Source organism: Chiloscyllium punctatum, chromosome 20 (assembly GCF_047496795.1).
Source record: "Chiloscyllium punctatum isolate Juve2018m chromosome 20, sChiPun1.3, whole genome shotgun sequence".
Classification (NCBI taxonomy): Eukaryota; Metazoa; Chordata; class Chondrichthyes; order Orectolobiformes; family Hemiscylliidae; genus Chiloscyllium; species Chiloscyllium punctatum.
The window spans coordinates 11,191,816-11,207,563 of NC_092758.1; the positions used below are offsets into that span (position 1 = coordinate 11,191,816).

Consider the following 15,748-nt stretch of genomic DNA (forward strand, 5'->3'; position numbering starts at 1 on the left):
CTTAAAGTTTGCATTATATGTAAATAGTTCAGTTTATTCTCCTTTATTCATTTGTTTTGAGCAGTAAACTTCCGTTTTAATGTTAAAATCAAATCTGCAGCATTTGTGTTTGTGTTTCAGTGAAAGACCACTTTGCTAAAATTACAAATTATGATCTATCAAGCCAGATTACTTCTGTCCAATAATAACATGAGCTCAGATCATATTATTTGCTTCAATCAGTAAAATGGCCAATGTCTCTCTTTGGACAGGTAGTTCCCTTATAACGTCATAAACCTCACTTAATAGAAAATTGTTTACTAGACGTAGTGCGGTCTATGGGAAAAATAGGGTTAGGGACAGATCAGCACAAAATATTACTTACAATTGCTCAAAAATCACCCAAAAGTGTGATGCAAAGTACAGCACAGTCTGAATGATGGTTGAAATCATATTTATTAGTGAAACAAAAGTAAATTTAACACAGTACATTTTAAAAATGTAAGAAAGCTACTCTCTGTACAGTACCTCTCACAGAAAGCTGCTCTGACCTCAGCGCATGTGCATGGAGAATTCAGTGCAGATATCGGCGCATGTACAGATCCAAGTGCTGGAATCCCGCTATTGTGAGCAGAGGTAAGCGTTCTCAAAAATTCTGTTCCCTAATTCTTCAGCAGCGTTATAGCCAAATCGCGCTGCTGAAACACGTGTTATTGCAGAACTACCTGTACTAATTTTCTGTAAACAGCAGGTGGAATCGTTCAATACCTTCATGTTTTTTTTCACATAATCTTTAGATATAATTATGCATTCCAAACAATATGAACACACAAAGAAGATACAGCAAACCTTTTATAAACCATCATCTATGGCACCAGGAGTGTGTGCTGGATCAAATTAACTGATTGTCGAGAGAAACACAGTAAACACTTACCAAGAGAAGCTTCAAGTTATCAACGTCCCTCCAAACAACTATTGCAAATATTAACACTCTTCCTAAGATCAGTATAAAAACACACAGTAAGTCATAGAAACGTAATGTGTGGACATGCACATCACTGTTAGACTTTATTTACAGCATAAATATTCAGACATCATGGTACCAGCTTAAGGGGTAATTAGGGATGGACTTGCCAGTGACGCCCATATCCCATGATAGAATCATTTTCTGACCTGTTGGTGTACACTTCCACTAAATGAAGAAGAACATAATGTGCTTTGTGTAATGTCAATATTAAACAGTTCATAAAAAAAAGGGCTAGGAGCAGGAGAAGGCCATTCAGCCCCTCAAGCCTGCTCCCCCATTTAATGCGATCATGGCTAACCTCATCAAGGCCTCAAATCCACTTTCCTGTTCACTCTTCATGACCCTGCAACCTGTTACTAATTAAAAACCTGTCATCTCCTCCTTATGCCTATTTAGTGACCCAGCATCCACCATACTTTGGGAGAGTGAATTCCACAGATTCATGATCTTCGGAGAAAAATAATCCCTTCTCATCTTTGTTTTAAATCTGCTCGCCCTTATCCTAAAACTACGACCTCTTGTTCCAGATCATTCCACAGAGGTATCATCCTCTCTCCATCTACTTTGTCAATCCCCTTTAGCTTTTTATTCTTTTCTTATTTCATTCACGGGATGAGGCTATTGTTGGCAAGGCCAGTATGGCCCTTTCAGAGGGCATTTACAAAGTCAATGTGAAGAATAGCCATTCTCAGATTCGAAACGTTAACTCTGTTTCTCACTTTACAGACGCTGCCAGACCTACCGAGTTTCTCCAGAAATTTCTGGTTTTGTATAGAGTATAGATGGTTAACACTGCTGCCTCACAGTGTCAGAGACCCGGGTTCAATTCCCGCCTCAGGCAACTGTCTATGTGGAGTTTGCATATTCTCCCCGTGTCTGCGTGGGTTTCCTCCGGGTGCTCCGGTTTCCTCCCACAATCCAAAAATGTGCAGGTTAAGTGGATTGGCCATGCTAAATTGCCCATAGTGTTAGATGAAGGGGTAAATGTAGGTCAATGGGTCTGGGTGGTTTCCGCTTCGGCGGGTCAGTGTGGACTTGTTGGGCTGAAGGGCCTGTTTCCACACTGTAAGGAATCTAATCTAATCTAATCTAATCTAAAAAAAAACCATGTTGGTATGGGTCTGGAGTCACATGTAAGCCAGTCCAGGTAAGGATGACAGATTTCCTTTCCTAAAGGATTTGAGTGGGTCAAACAGCAAGTTCAGCAACAATCTGTGATAATTGTCATGTTGCGATTACTGACACAAGTTTAAAATTCCAAACTCTTTTTAATTGAATTCAAATTCCATCAGATGCAAGGATGAGATTTGAATCCATGATCAATCATAGAATCCCTACAGTGTGGGAACAGGGCTTTCGGCCCAACAAGTCCACACTGACCCTCCAAAGAGTCACCCACCCAAACCCATTCCCCTGCCTTATTACTCTATATTTTCCCCTAACTACTGTAACTGACCTACACATCCCTGAACAACATGGGCAATTAGCATGGCCAATTCACCTAACCTCCATATCTTTGGACATAGTATTCAGATCCACTTCCCTAAAGGATGTCGAATACTGGAATAATCTCTAGATTAATCCTAGATTAATAATCCCGAGATTACAATCTTCTTTAGAATGAACAAGACGATAGTGACTCATTTAGAGGAAGTTGGAGCACCCAGAGGAAACCCATGCAGACATGGGGAGAAAGTGCAAACTCCACACAGACAGTTGCCCATGATCCTGGAGCATTAAACTGGCCTTCAGGATTATTAACCCAGTGATATAATGACACCAGCTCATTCGATTGATGATAAGATTAAGTGGAGCTAGAGTTAACTGGAGGTTCATATCTAAATGATCTCCATTCCAACTGATTACAGACTGTCTACAAGGCATGTTACTAATACATTATATCCTGTTAAGGTATAATGATTGACAACAGTTTACTTCAAGCCCGTAAGGCCTGGTTTGTTTCATTTTTACTCTTTTTCCTGGTGGGGGGGACGGAATTTATTGGGACTGTTGCAAGTATTTTTGGAACAGCATCATTAAGTCAGGATAGTCTGTCGGGTTTTTGGATAAGATGAGTTATCCAGTATTCTATTTTCTGTTCTTTGCGTTTCATTCCATAATTTTGTAAATAAATCTTGTTTGCTTAAAACTTGGCAGTCGGATCAGCTAACTCACTCCAGGAATATCCACTATACACTTACCTAAAACAAATAGCAAAGTTACGGTCTGGGCTACTCTTTTAAAAATGTTTTGAGGGGTCGGGCCTGGTCCACAACAATGTTGAATACGGGAATAATCTCTGCCTAGACCACAATCTTCTTTAGAATGAACAAGTCTACCGTGACTCATACTGAACTCATTAATTTTGATTGTCAGTGTGCTCTGTTGCTTCATTGCTTGAGTAATCTTGCTCTGTCCTGCAACAAGATTTATACACGTTGGTATAGATGTCCTCATGAGGCTTCATGTGTGTTCCAACTGTGAACTGAATTGAGAGCAGATGAGAGAGGTGGAGATGCACTTTATCTTTTCTCATGCCCCAGAGGAATCCAGGAAGGCCGGGATTTACTTCCCATCTGGAGTCTCCACAATCAGGACCAGCTGTGGCTTGATTGGTTGCAATCATCACTTTTTTCATAATTCATGGAGTCATAGAGATGTACAGCATGGAAACAGACCCCTTGGTTCAACTCGTCCATGCCGATCAGAAATCCTAACCTAATCTAGTCCCATTTGCCAGCACTTGGCCCATATCCCTCCAAACCCTTCCTATTCATTCATCCATCCAAATGCCTTTTAAATGTTATAATTGTACCAGCCTCCACCACTTCCTCTGGCAGCTCATTCCATACATGTACCACTCTCTGTGTGAAAAAGTTGCCCCTTAGGTCTCTTTTGTATCTTTCCCCTCTCACCCTAAACCTATGCCCTCTAGTTCTGGACTCCCCCACCTCAGGGAAAAGACCTTGTCTATTTACCCTATACACGCTCCTCATGATTTTATAGACCTCTATAAGATCACCCCTTGGCCTCTGACGCTCCAGGGAAAACAACCCCAGCCTAATCAACCTCTCCCTATAGCTCAAACCCTCCAGCCCTGGCAGCATCCTGGTTAACCTTTTCTGAACCCTTTCAAGTTTCACGGCATCCTTCCAATAGGAATTCCTTCATGGAATGTGGGCATCATTGGCTCAACCAACATCCGTTGCCCACTCATAATTGCCCTTTGGCTAGGTGGTGGTGAGTGGCGTTCTTGAATTGCCGCAGCCTATCTGGTGCAGATACTGCACGCTCTCGGTTTGTTGTGACAAAATGACTTGTGAGGCCATACTAGAGTGCAGTTTAAGAATCACGGGTTAACCATACCACTGGCTTACGGGCATTGCCTAACTCAGGCATGGAATGGAATTCAGTCAACCAGATGGGTTCCCAGGCTGTCATCTTGCTCGAATCAAAAGATTAGGGGTTCAAGTCTCGTTCCAGTGATGTGAACAGGAAAGCCCAGCCTGACACTCACAGTGCAATACTGAGACACGGTAGATCACCTTGTCACTTACACATTGTTCTATGTGGGATCTCTCTGTTGGGTGCACTCTGTAGGTGCAGAAATTGGCTACACTTCTTGCAGCGTAATTGTGATGACATTAATTTGGGACATAATAAGACCCTATGCCGCAGAAACATAAATTTAATCCTTTTCACACCTGAAGATGCCACTATCCGAAGAGGATGTTGAAGGGGATGGCTTTCTGTCCTCTGGGTAGCTATAAATGATCCCATTGCCATGGTGTCAAAGCCAGTCACTCCCAGTGTGCTGGCCAGCGTTACACAGTTTGGATGGAGCAGCTACAAGGCATGGAATAGCTTCAGCAATAACTGACAGGTTGCTGACAATTTTAAGACCGCACAATGTAAAATAGAAGTAGGCCATTCAGCCCATCGAGCCTGCTCTACAATGAAATGAGATCATGGCTGATCTGATCATTTTCAATTCGACCTTCCTGCCTTTCCCCCATAACTCTTGGTTCCCTACTTGTTTTAAAAATCTGTCTATCTCACCCTTCAATGACATAGCTTCAACAGCCCTCTGAAGTAAAGATTAAAGTATTTAAGGCCGAGGTGAGGAGTAATGCCTTGTCTCATAGGATAGTGAATCTGGGGAACTCATTGCTGCAGAGGCCAAGTTATTGAGTGTCTTTAAGACAGATATAGTTCTTCAAAGTGAGAAGATCAAGGGTTACAGGGAAAAGGCAGGAGAATGGGATTCAGAAACATATCAGCGATGATCAAATGGTAGAGCAGGCTTGATGGGCTGAATGGCCTAATCTGCTCTCATCTCTTAAAGTCTTGTGGCCAAATTGACTGCTCAATTTCCAAAATGACAACAGTGACAACACTTCAAAAATACTTCCTTTGTTACTTTATATGTCTTAACGTTGAGAGCGGAGAAAAATAAATGCAAGGTTTGTCTTTTACCCTTTCAAAATCCAAAGCCTTTTTCTGCACTACTACGTGGCTATCTGCAACTTTAAATAAGAGAGGAATTGTCGGCAGTTTGAACCCACAATCTCAAAGATGGTGGGAGAGGTGTCCAGTGACTGTGTAGAAGTATTTGGATCTAAGGCTGGTTTGTCAGGTCTTTGGCTCTGTTTTATTCCTTTGTCCAAGCTTTAGTGCTGAGCCCAGATGGCTGAGACCTCAACATTGAGTCAGCAAGGGCTGAGTTCAACTCCCATTGTAGTACTTGAGAACCTAAAACTGAGCCTGAGGAAGAGTCACCGCACTTGAAGACTTGGAGTATTGTGCGCAGTTTTTGGCCCCATATCTTGGGAAGGATGCATTGGCCCTGGACCATGTTCAGAGGAAGTTCACAATAATGGGGGCCTTACTAGATGAGGAATGTTTGAGGACTCTGGGTTTATACTTGATCTACTTTAGGAGAATGAGGAGGGATCTAATTGAAACTTGCAGAATACTGAATGGCATGGACAGAGTGGATGTTGGGAAGAATTTTCCATTGGTAGGAGAGACTCGGACCCCAGGCACAGCCTTAGAGTAAAGGGAAGACCTTTTGAATGGAGATAAGGAGAAACTTCTTCAGCCAGAGTGGAGAATCCATGGAATTCATTGCCACAGAAAGCTATGGAGGCCAGGTCATTGAGTATATTTAAGATGGAGATAGATAGGTTCTTGATTGTCAAGGGGATCGAGAGTTAAGGGGAGAAAGTGGGAGAATGGGGTTGAGAAACTGATCAGGGAGGAGAAAATGTGGACTACAGATGCTGGAGATCAGAGTCGAGAGTGCGGTGCTGGAAAAGCACAGCAGATCAGGCAGGAGACTGATGAAGGGCTCATGCCCGAAACGTTGATTCTCCTGTTCCTTGGATGCTGCCTGTTTTGCTGTGCCTTTCCAGCACTACACTCTCGACTGAGAAACTCATCAGCCATGATTGAATGGCGGAGCAGACTTGATGGGCTGAGTGGCCTAATTTCTGCTCCTATATCTTATGGTCTTATGAAACGTTAACTCTGTTTCTCTGTCTCCACAGATGCTGCCGACCTGCTGAGATTCCACAGTAATTTCTGTTCCCGTTTGTTGCGATGCTGGAGTGGCCTTATTTGGATGAAATGTTAAAGCAAGTTGACCAGTGGCTGTAGGAGATCACATGAGACTATTTTCAAGGAGACCAGGGATGTTGTCCTCAGTTTACTGGGTAATACTTACATTTCAGCTGACATCTCAAAGATGCAGATATCATCACAATGCCGCTTGTGGGATCTTGCTGTGCACATGTTGGCCATTGCATTTACCACATTCCAGTTTTTGCTACAGTTTTAAAGTACTGTAAATCCTACCTCTGCAATCTCACTCAGTCTCACTGGGATATCAAGATGTACTAGCTCAGGTCTGCTCTTCATTCTGAACTTCGAATGTCTTCATCATTTGTGGTCACACCTTCAGGTTTACCAGGTCCCCAGTTCATAAACAACCATTCCCCCCCATTCCTTACAACTTCTCTGCTTTGATTTCCTCCTCAAAGACATTCCTTAAAACTTGTCTCTTTGACCCTGTTCTTTCCTGATGGGTCTTGCTATCATAGATTAGGAACATAGGAGCAAGTATAGACCGTTCAGGTCTGTTCCACCATTCTAGATCGTAAGGTCGTAGACTCATAGTCATACAGCAGGGAAACAGACCCTTCCATCCAACTCATCGGAGCCAACCAGGATGCCTAAGCTGAACTAGTCCCATTTGCCGGTGTTTGGCCCATATCACTTTGTACCTGTCCTAAAGTCTTTTAAATGTTGCAATTGTACCTGACAAATAGAAACATAGAGTCATAGAGATGTACAGCATGGAAACAGACCCTTCGGTCCAACCCGTCCATGCCGACCAGATATCCCAACCCAATCTAGTCCCACCTGCCAGCACCCGGCCCATATCCCTCCAAACCCTTCCTCTTCATATACCCATCCAAATGCCTCTTAAATGTTGTAATTGTACCAGCCTCCATCACTTCCTCAGACAGCTCATTCCATACACGTACCATTCTCTGTGTGGAAAAAGTTGCCCCTTAGGTCTCTTTTATATCTTTCCCCTCTCACCCTAAACCTATGCCCTCTAATTCTGCACTCCCCAACCCCAGGGAAAAGACTTTGCCTATTTATCCTATCTATGCCCCTCATAATTTTGTAAACCTCTAGAAGGTCACCCCTCAGCCTCTGATGCTTCAGGGAAAACAGCCCCAGTCTGTTCAGCCTCTCCCTATAGGTCAAACCCTCCAACCCTGGCAACCTCCTTGTAAATCTTTTCTGAACCCTTTCAAGTTTCACAACATCTTTCCGATAGGAAGGAGACCAGAATTGCACGCAATATTCCAATAGTGGCCTAACCAATGTCCTGTACAGCCGCAACATGACATCCCAACTCCTGCACTCAATACTTTGACCAATAAAGGAAAGCATACCAAATGCCTCCTTCACTATCCTATCTACCTGCGACTCCACTTTCAAGGAACTATGAACCTGCACTCCAAGGTCTCTTTGTTCAGCAACACTCCCAACTCAAACAAGTTTGTGAGACATGATTTCCCATGCACAAAGCCATGTTGACTATCCAGAATCAGTCCTTGCCTTTCCAAATACATGTACATCCTGTCCCTCAGGATTCCCTCCAACAACTTGTCCACCACTGACGTCAGGCTCACCGGTCTATAGTTCCCTGACTTGTCCTTACCACCCTTCTTAAACAGTGGCACCACATTAGCCAACCTCCGGTCTTCTGGCACCTCACCTGTGACTATCGATGATACAATAGAAACGGGATTGTAAGAGGTTCTGTTCACTCTGAGAGCTGGCTCTGAGGGAGCTGGATCAATGTGAAGGACCCTTCACCTGTAAATAAAAGGTGACACGGTGATGGGATACCACTCTGTGGGATTATTTCGGCCTGCCTTTGTCACCTGGTATCTTGTCCCCACTGCCCAGGGAAACACTCTAGCTACATCTACTGTGTCTCTGCCTTGAAGAATCCTCCCTCACCACCCGACGTCTGGAGGAAGAAAGCCTCATCTTCCACCTTGGGACCTTCCAACCCCATGGCATCCATGTGGATTTCACCAGTTTCCTCATTTCCCCTCCCCCCACCTTAACCCAGTTCCAACCTGCCAGCTCAGCACCATCCCCATAACCTGTCCTACCTGTCAATCTTCCTTCCCACCTATCCACTCCACCCTCCTCTCCAACCTATCAACTTCACCTCCACCTCCATCCATCCACCTATTGCAATCTCAGCTTCCTTCTCCCCAGCCCCCCCCCTCCCATTTATCTCTCCACCCTGTAGGCTCCCTGCCTCATTCCTGACAAAGGGCTTTTGCCCGAAACGTCGATTTTCCTGCACTTCGGATGCTGCCCGACCTGCTGTGCTTTTCCAGCACCACTCTAATCTTGACTCTAATCTCCAGCATCTGCAGTCCCCACCTGTGCCATGCTGACCAGATATCCTAAAGTAATCTAGTCCCATCTGCCAACACTTGGTCCATATCCCTCTAAACCCTTCCTATCCATATACACTTCATGATGCTTTTTAAATGTTGTAATTGTACCAGCCTCCACCACTTCCTCTGGCAGCTCATTCCATACACGTACCACCCTCTGTGTGAAAAGGTTGTCCCTTAGATCCCTTTTAAATCTTTCCTCTCTCACCCTAAACCTATGCCCTTGCGTTTTGGACCCCCTAACCTGGGGAAAAGACCTTGTCTATTCATCCTATCTCTACCATTCCTGTAACCCCAGAGAATCCAAGCCCATTTTCCTCAATCTCTCCTCTTGGACAATCCGACCATCCTGGGGATCAGTCTAGTGAACTTCCACCTCCCTCTTTCTCCAACAAATAGGTGAGGTGGGATGGGACTGGGGGGGGGGGCAGGAGGAGACGGGTAGGGAGGGGGTTGCAGTGTGAGAAACTGCACACCAGCTGTGGTCAATTTTGTGACTGTTTTGTTTGCTTGTCAAGCACCTTGGGATGTTTACTGGCTCAGAGCTGCTATACAACTACACGTTGTTGTTGTAAAGCATCCTGGGACATCCTGAGGTTGTTATATCAATCTTTCCTTTTCATGGGCGGTTTGTAGGAATGCAAACCCTGTGAAAATACACAGCGTGATATTAACGTTTGAACACGTTAGTGTGAAATTGCTTTATCTCATTTACACGCATTAATCGGCATTTTGTTTCGCAATTGCGATACTGGGTATGCCCTGAGTGTTTTTGTGTTGTTGCTGGTTCCACAAATTTTGTTTATCCCGTATGCATCACAGCTCACATACCTGTTACATTCTTGATGGTCTGTTGATTTTTTTTCTCTTCTGTTTCAGATGTTGTCTGACGAACCATTTCAATTCAATCAAAGGCCCATCTGGTGAAAGTATTTTTGTCACTGGGCTGTGCTCGGTATCAACAACAAGCCCTCGCACTTAGATAGCGTCCATGGTGTGGAAATAGAAAATTCCAAGATCCGGAACAGAGGCGCTAGTCAATAAAAATTGAGGTGTTGGGTTGAAGAGGGAACAATCATCAGGAGTGACCAAAACCTCAGTCAAAAATTTGGATTTTATTTCCAGGATGGTTGGAAAGTGATCATAGAATCCATACAGTGTGGAAGCAGGCCATTTGACCCGTTGAGTCCATACTGACCCTCCGGATAGCATCCTACTCAGACCCACCCACCTATCTTATCCCTGTAACTCTCTGTATCCCGTGGCCAATCTACCCAGTTGCACAAGTCTGGACTGTGGGAGGATACCAAAGCAAACCCACACAGAGACAGCAAAACATACAAACTCCACAGAGACCGTCATCCGCAGCTGGAACTGAACCCAAGGCCCTAGTTTCATGAGGCAGCAGTGCTAACCACTGAGCCACCATGCTGTCCAGATGGAAAGAATGTGAGAGTTGGAGGAATTCTGAAGTTTAGAACATTTATTTACATTCTATCAGCACACGCAGGGTGTTGGATGGAGTACTCACCTGTGTCCCTTCCCAACACACATTAACACAGCGCAACTTGAACTTCAGGCTAACACACCAACATTCCCACATACAAAGACCAGGGGTTGTAGATAATTTCTAATCACCTTTTGTTGCATGCATTCCTGGAATGGTAAAACACAAACATATTTATTGCCCTGAACAACTGTTCTTTCAGGTAAAAACAATGAGTGCAGGTGCTGGAAACCAGACTCTGGATTGGTGGTGCTGGCAGAGCACAGCAGTTCTGCTCCTCAGATGCTACCTGAACTGTTGTGCTTTTCCAGCACCACTAATCCACCAACTGTTCTTTCAGCTGATAGACTGGAATCCAAACCACAGGTGATGATTTCCTGTTCTGAAGGGGTAAGCTACCCTTCATTATCTTTACAGCCACAGGCAATTACACTGCAGTTTTCTGTATGGCATCTGCCTCTATGAAGCTTTGCTGTTCAAAGATCCTTTTACATACTTCAGGTGTGACATTCTATGTTTCCTCGCAGGACTCATTATAATCCAAACAAGATTTCTTTTAAAATAAGCACACAAGCTCTGCTTAACAATTTGCTATGTCCATACGTATTTCAGAGTTGTGATTTGCTGTCATGACAACAGGACTAAACTTCAGCGGTGGATGTGGAGATATCGGGTTGGGCACCCAACTTATGTGGTATTTAGGGAAGATGGTAGCATAGTAGTAACATGATAAGGCTAATGGTTTGAGGGAATAGGTTCAAATCATGACTAATGCTGAATGTTGTAAAAAGCCACCTGGTTCATGAATAATCTTCAGGGACGCTCCCTTATATTCACTGGGACTTACTCAGTGTCAGGGGCTTGGATAGGGTGGAGCTTATTAGGTGTGTCCAGGATCACTTTTTAAAAAATAATATCGAAGCCCTTATAGAACATGGAAGCCCTTACAGAAAGTCTGTAATGTCTATCTTTTTGTTCTGTTTCTAATGTTCCTAACTTATATGTATACTATGTGTATATGTAATGTGGTATAACGTTTTCTTTATTTTCTGTACTTTTTATATCTAAGATTTGTACTTGGTACTTTGTACCTAAGATAACGTCATGCATTGGTGACCTAGAATACTTTTCACTGTAATGTGATAATAAACTTAATTCTAATTCTAATTCTAAATAGTACAACTAAGGAAGACTAGACCTAGTATCAGAAAGGAACCTGGCCGGTTTCAGTGGGGGAGCATTTTGGGAAGAGTGACCATAATTCTGTAAGTTTTAAGTTAATTAAGGAAGGATAAGATTCGCCCTCAGGTTGGGGGAAGGCTAACTACCCAAACATTATTTGGAGACGCCAGTATTGGACTGGGGTGGACAAAGTTAAAAATGACACAACACCAGGTGAGAGTCCAACAGGTTTATTTGGAAGCACTAGCTTTCAGACCATTGCTCCTTCATCACTCCACCTGACGAAGGGCCAGTGCTCCGAAAGCTAGTACCTCCAAATAATCCTGTTGGATTATAACCTAGTGTCGTGTGATTTGTTTTTTGCCATAACATTAGACAGGAACTGAGGAATGCAGTTTGTGGGGTAGCCGTTTGAAGATAAATCCATATCTGGCATGTGAGAATCATTTAAAGGCCAGTTGACTAGAGTTCGGGACCAGCACGCTCCCGTGAATATGAAGGAGAACGATGGCAAGATTCAGGAAGATTGGATGACAAGAGAAATTGAGGGCTGAGTCAAAATGAAAAACGAAACCTATGGAAGGTCCAGGAAATTGAATTGGAGATGCCGGTGTTGGACTGGGGTGTACAAAGCTAAAAATAACAACCATCTGATGAAGGAGCAACGCTCTGAAAGCTAGTGCTTCCAACTAACCCTGATGGACTATAACCTGGTGTTGTGTGATTTTTAACCAGGAAATTAAAGACAGACAGAGCCCTCAAAGTTTACAAAGAAAGCAAGAAAGAACTCAAACAGGGAATTAGGAAGGCTAAATGGGGACAGGAAATGTCTGCTGTGGAGGGTGTATGTGGGGATTTCCGGTGATACGGCTGGGGTGGGGAGCTGACGATGTTAGCTGTTGAAATCCCTGACAGACACTGAGGCAAGCAAGTACCTGGGGAGTGAAATCAATACTTACAAAGAATAAGTCTGGAATTAAAAATGTTACTGAAATGGCAACAGGGAAGCAATTGCTGTATGAAGCCACCTGGTTCACTAACATCCTTTAGAAAAGGAAATCTACCATCTTTACCTGGTTAGGCCTACACACTACTCCAACCCCAGAGTGAAGGACCCAGCAATAATTGGAAATGGAGCCTCCATTTTGAATTCTACAAGCCAATCAGATTTACTGGTTTTAATTACTGAATATGGCTGACTTCTGACTGACCTCTGAGATGGACTAGCAAGCTGCTCAGTTCAGGGGCAATTAGGGACGGGAAATACAGTAAATGCAAGTCTGGCCAGCAATGCCCACATCCCATGAAAGAATTGAACCATAAGACCATAAGGTGCTAATCAATTTACCTTCAATCCATGTCCTCTTGTTCTGACTCCTCCTAGCAATGAGAACAGTTTCTCTATGCCTACTTTGTCTCCATGAATTAGATCACTCGGCCCATCCAGTCACCTCCACCATTTGATCATGGTTGATATGTTTCTCAAGTTGAAGAGTGTGGTGCTGGGAAAGCACAGCCGTTCAGGCAATATCCGAGGAGCAGCAGAGTCGACGTTTCTAGCATAAGCTCTTTATCAGGGATCTTTCTCCTTGATATGTTTCTCAACCCCACTCTCCTGCCTTTCCCCCATAACCCTTAGACCCCTCATGAATCAATAACCTATCTGTCTTTGTCTTAAATACACTCAAAGACTTGGCCTCCACAGCCCTCTGTGCAATGAGTTCCACAGATTCACTACCCTCTGGCTGAAGAAAGAACAAATAAATGGGTGTGCCTAGAGGCAAAGTATTCAGGTGCTGGGATCTCTCCATGCCCTCTGCTAGTCATAAGCAGATTTTCTTTTTCCATTTCACCACCTGACTCTAGGGTATGGAATACCGATTTCAGTAGGGTTGGAGTACGCCCCTCATAGAGAACCAGCGTCCAAACCAGGGAGAGGAGAAGGTTACTCCCTCTGCAAAAAGGTACCTCCTGCTTGATCTGGAACGGGTTAATTCAACATGGACAGGTTAACAAAAGGGAGCCTGTTTCTCCAAATCGCTGTCTCGGAGGCAGCTTTAATGAAGAGCAGACCCCGGCACAGTCTCAAACTCACAGTCTATTCAAAAACCACATTCCTTGAAATAAAAACATTTCCACAGCTATGAACAACTTGACACCGGGCCTTGTTGGGCAGGGGAAGGGGGTAGGTTTGAAACTCCTAGACAGCTCGTTTTAAAAGAAAACACAGAAATTGGACTGATAGGCGGCTGAGTGATGGAATGTGGAAGGTCATTTGCAGATTGTGGACTTTCAATAGGACGTATTATGCGCTGGTGACTACAGTCTGCTAGCCAACAGCAAAAACAAATACACAGAGTCTCGGTGCAGATCCCACTAACCTTTCCTGCCTACTCCTTTCAGAATCACTACAATCAGCTTTGCAAGGTTGGACGTATGGAATGAATTATTTTCTCATTTCTGCAGTAGCGCTGTGAATAAATAACACCCTGGAAAGCAAGGTAGCTGCGTGAACTATAAAGTGCCAATTGTTTAAACTTCTCCCCAACCTGACAGCTCAACGCACAGCTATTACTTTATTTAATGACCATGTGCACCATGCATAAGGGCACACTCGGAGTGGTATTTATTGATGGTGTCAGACCAATTTTCTCTGAATAACTGAGTTTGTAATTGTTTACATACACAGATGTTCTCACACTCGTAGAATTGCTACAATTCAGGAAGAGGCTGGTCAGCACACTGTGGCAAAACTGAGGACTGCAGATGCTGGAAACCAGAGTTTAGATCAGAGTGGTGCTGGAAAAGCACAGCAGGTCAGACAGCATCCGAGGAGCAGGGACATCGACGTTTCGGGCAAAAGCCCTACCTCAGGAAGGGTGGCACGGTGGCACAGTGGTTAGCACTGCTGCCTCATAGCGCCAGAGACCCGGGTTCAATTCCCGCCTCAGGCGACTGACTGTGTGGAGTTTGCACGTTCTCCCCGTGTCTGCGTGGGTTTCCTCCGGGTGCTCCGGTTTCCTCCCACAGTCCAAAGGTGTGCAGGTCAGGGTGAATTGGCCATGCTAAATTGCCCATAATGTTAGGTAAGGGGTAGATGTAGGGGTATGGGTGGGTTGCGCTTCGGCGGGGCGGTGTGGACTTGTTGGGCCGAAGGGCCTGTTTCCACACTGTAAGTAATCTAATCTTTTGCCTGAAACGTCGATGTTCCTGCTCCTCAGATGCTGCCTGACCTGGTCAGTACACTGTGCCCACACCAGCTCTCTAGATGAAGGCCTCACCTTTTAACATTACCCTGACTTCTCCTGCTCACATGTTTCATCATCAAATCTTAATCCAATTGCCTGTTGATAGCCTTGACTGAACTTGCCTCCACTATACGCTCCGTGTTTCAGACCCCAACAGCTCACTGTGCATAAAGGTTTTCCCTCATATCATAATTTCATGTAAGAAGCTGAGAAATAGGAGCAGGAGTATATCTCCTTTAAACTTTCTCCCTCTTACTTTAAACTACGGTGACTCAGTGGTTAGCACTGCTGCGTCACAGCACCAGGACATGGGTTCGATTCCAGCCTGGGGCGTCTGTCTGTGTGGAGTTTGCACATTCTCCCCGTGTTTGCGTGGGTTTCCTCCGGGTGCTCCAGTTTCCTCCCACAGTCCAATGAAGTGCAGGTCAGGTGAATTGGCCATGCTAAATTGTCCATAGTGTTCAGGAGTGTGTTGGTTAAGTGCATTAGTCGGGGTAAATGTAGAGTAATAGGGTAGGGGAATGTGTCAGGGTGGGTTACTGTTTGGAGGGTCGGTGTGGACTTGTTGGGCCTAACAGCCTGTTTCCACACTGCAGAGATTCTATCAATAATGTCCCATAGTATTTGACATTTCCACCCTGGGAAAAAAGACTCTGACTATCCATCTTATCAACGCCTCTCATAATTTTATGCAATCTTTTCTTTTTAAAAAAAATCTTTCATGATTTCTGAGGTTTTACTCAATTTGTTCATGTCTGAAGGTCTGTTCAGACCGAATCAACTGTTCTCACCAATGTATCAGCTTGCA

General features: G+C 44.2%; 1 long non-coding RNA gene across 1 annotated transcript; it reads left to right on the forward strand.

Moving 5' to 3' along the window:
* Positions 1 to 509: 509 nt before the first annotated feature.
* LOC140491770 (uncharacterized) lies at positions 510 to 11,624 on the forward strand. Its single transcript, XR_011963424.1, has 3 exons — positions 510 to 615; positions 6,556 to 6,720; positions 9,883 to 11,624. It is a non-coding gene; the product is annotated as an uncharacterized lncRNA (long non-coding RNA).
* The last annotated feature ends 4,124 nt before the right edge of the window (positions 11,625 to 15,748 follow it).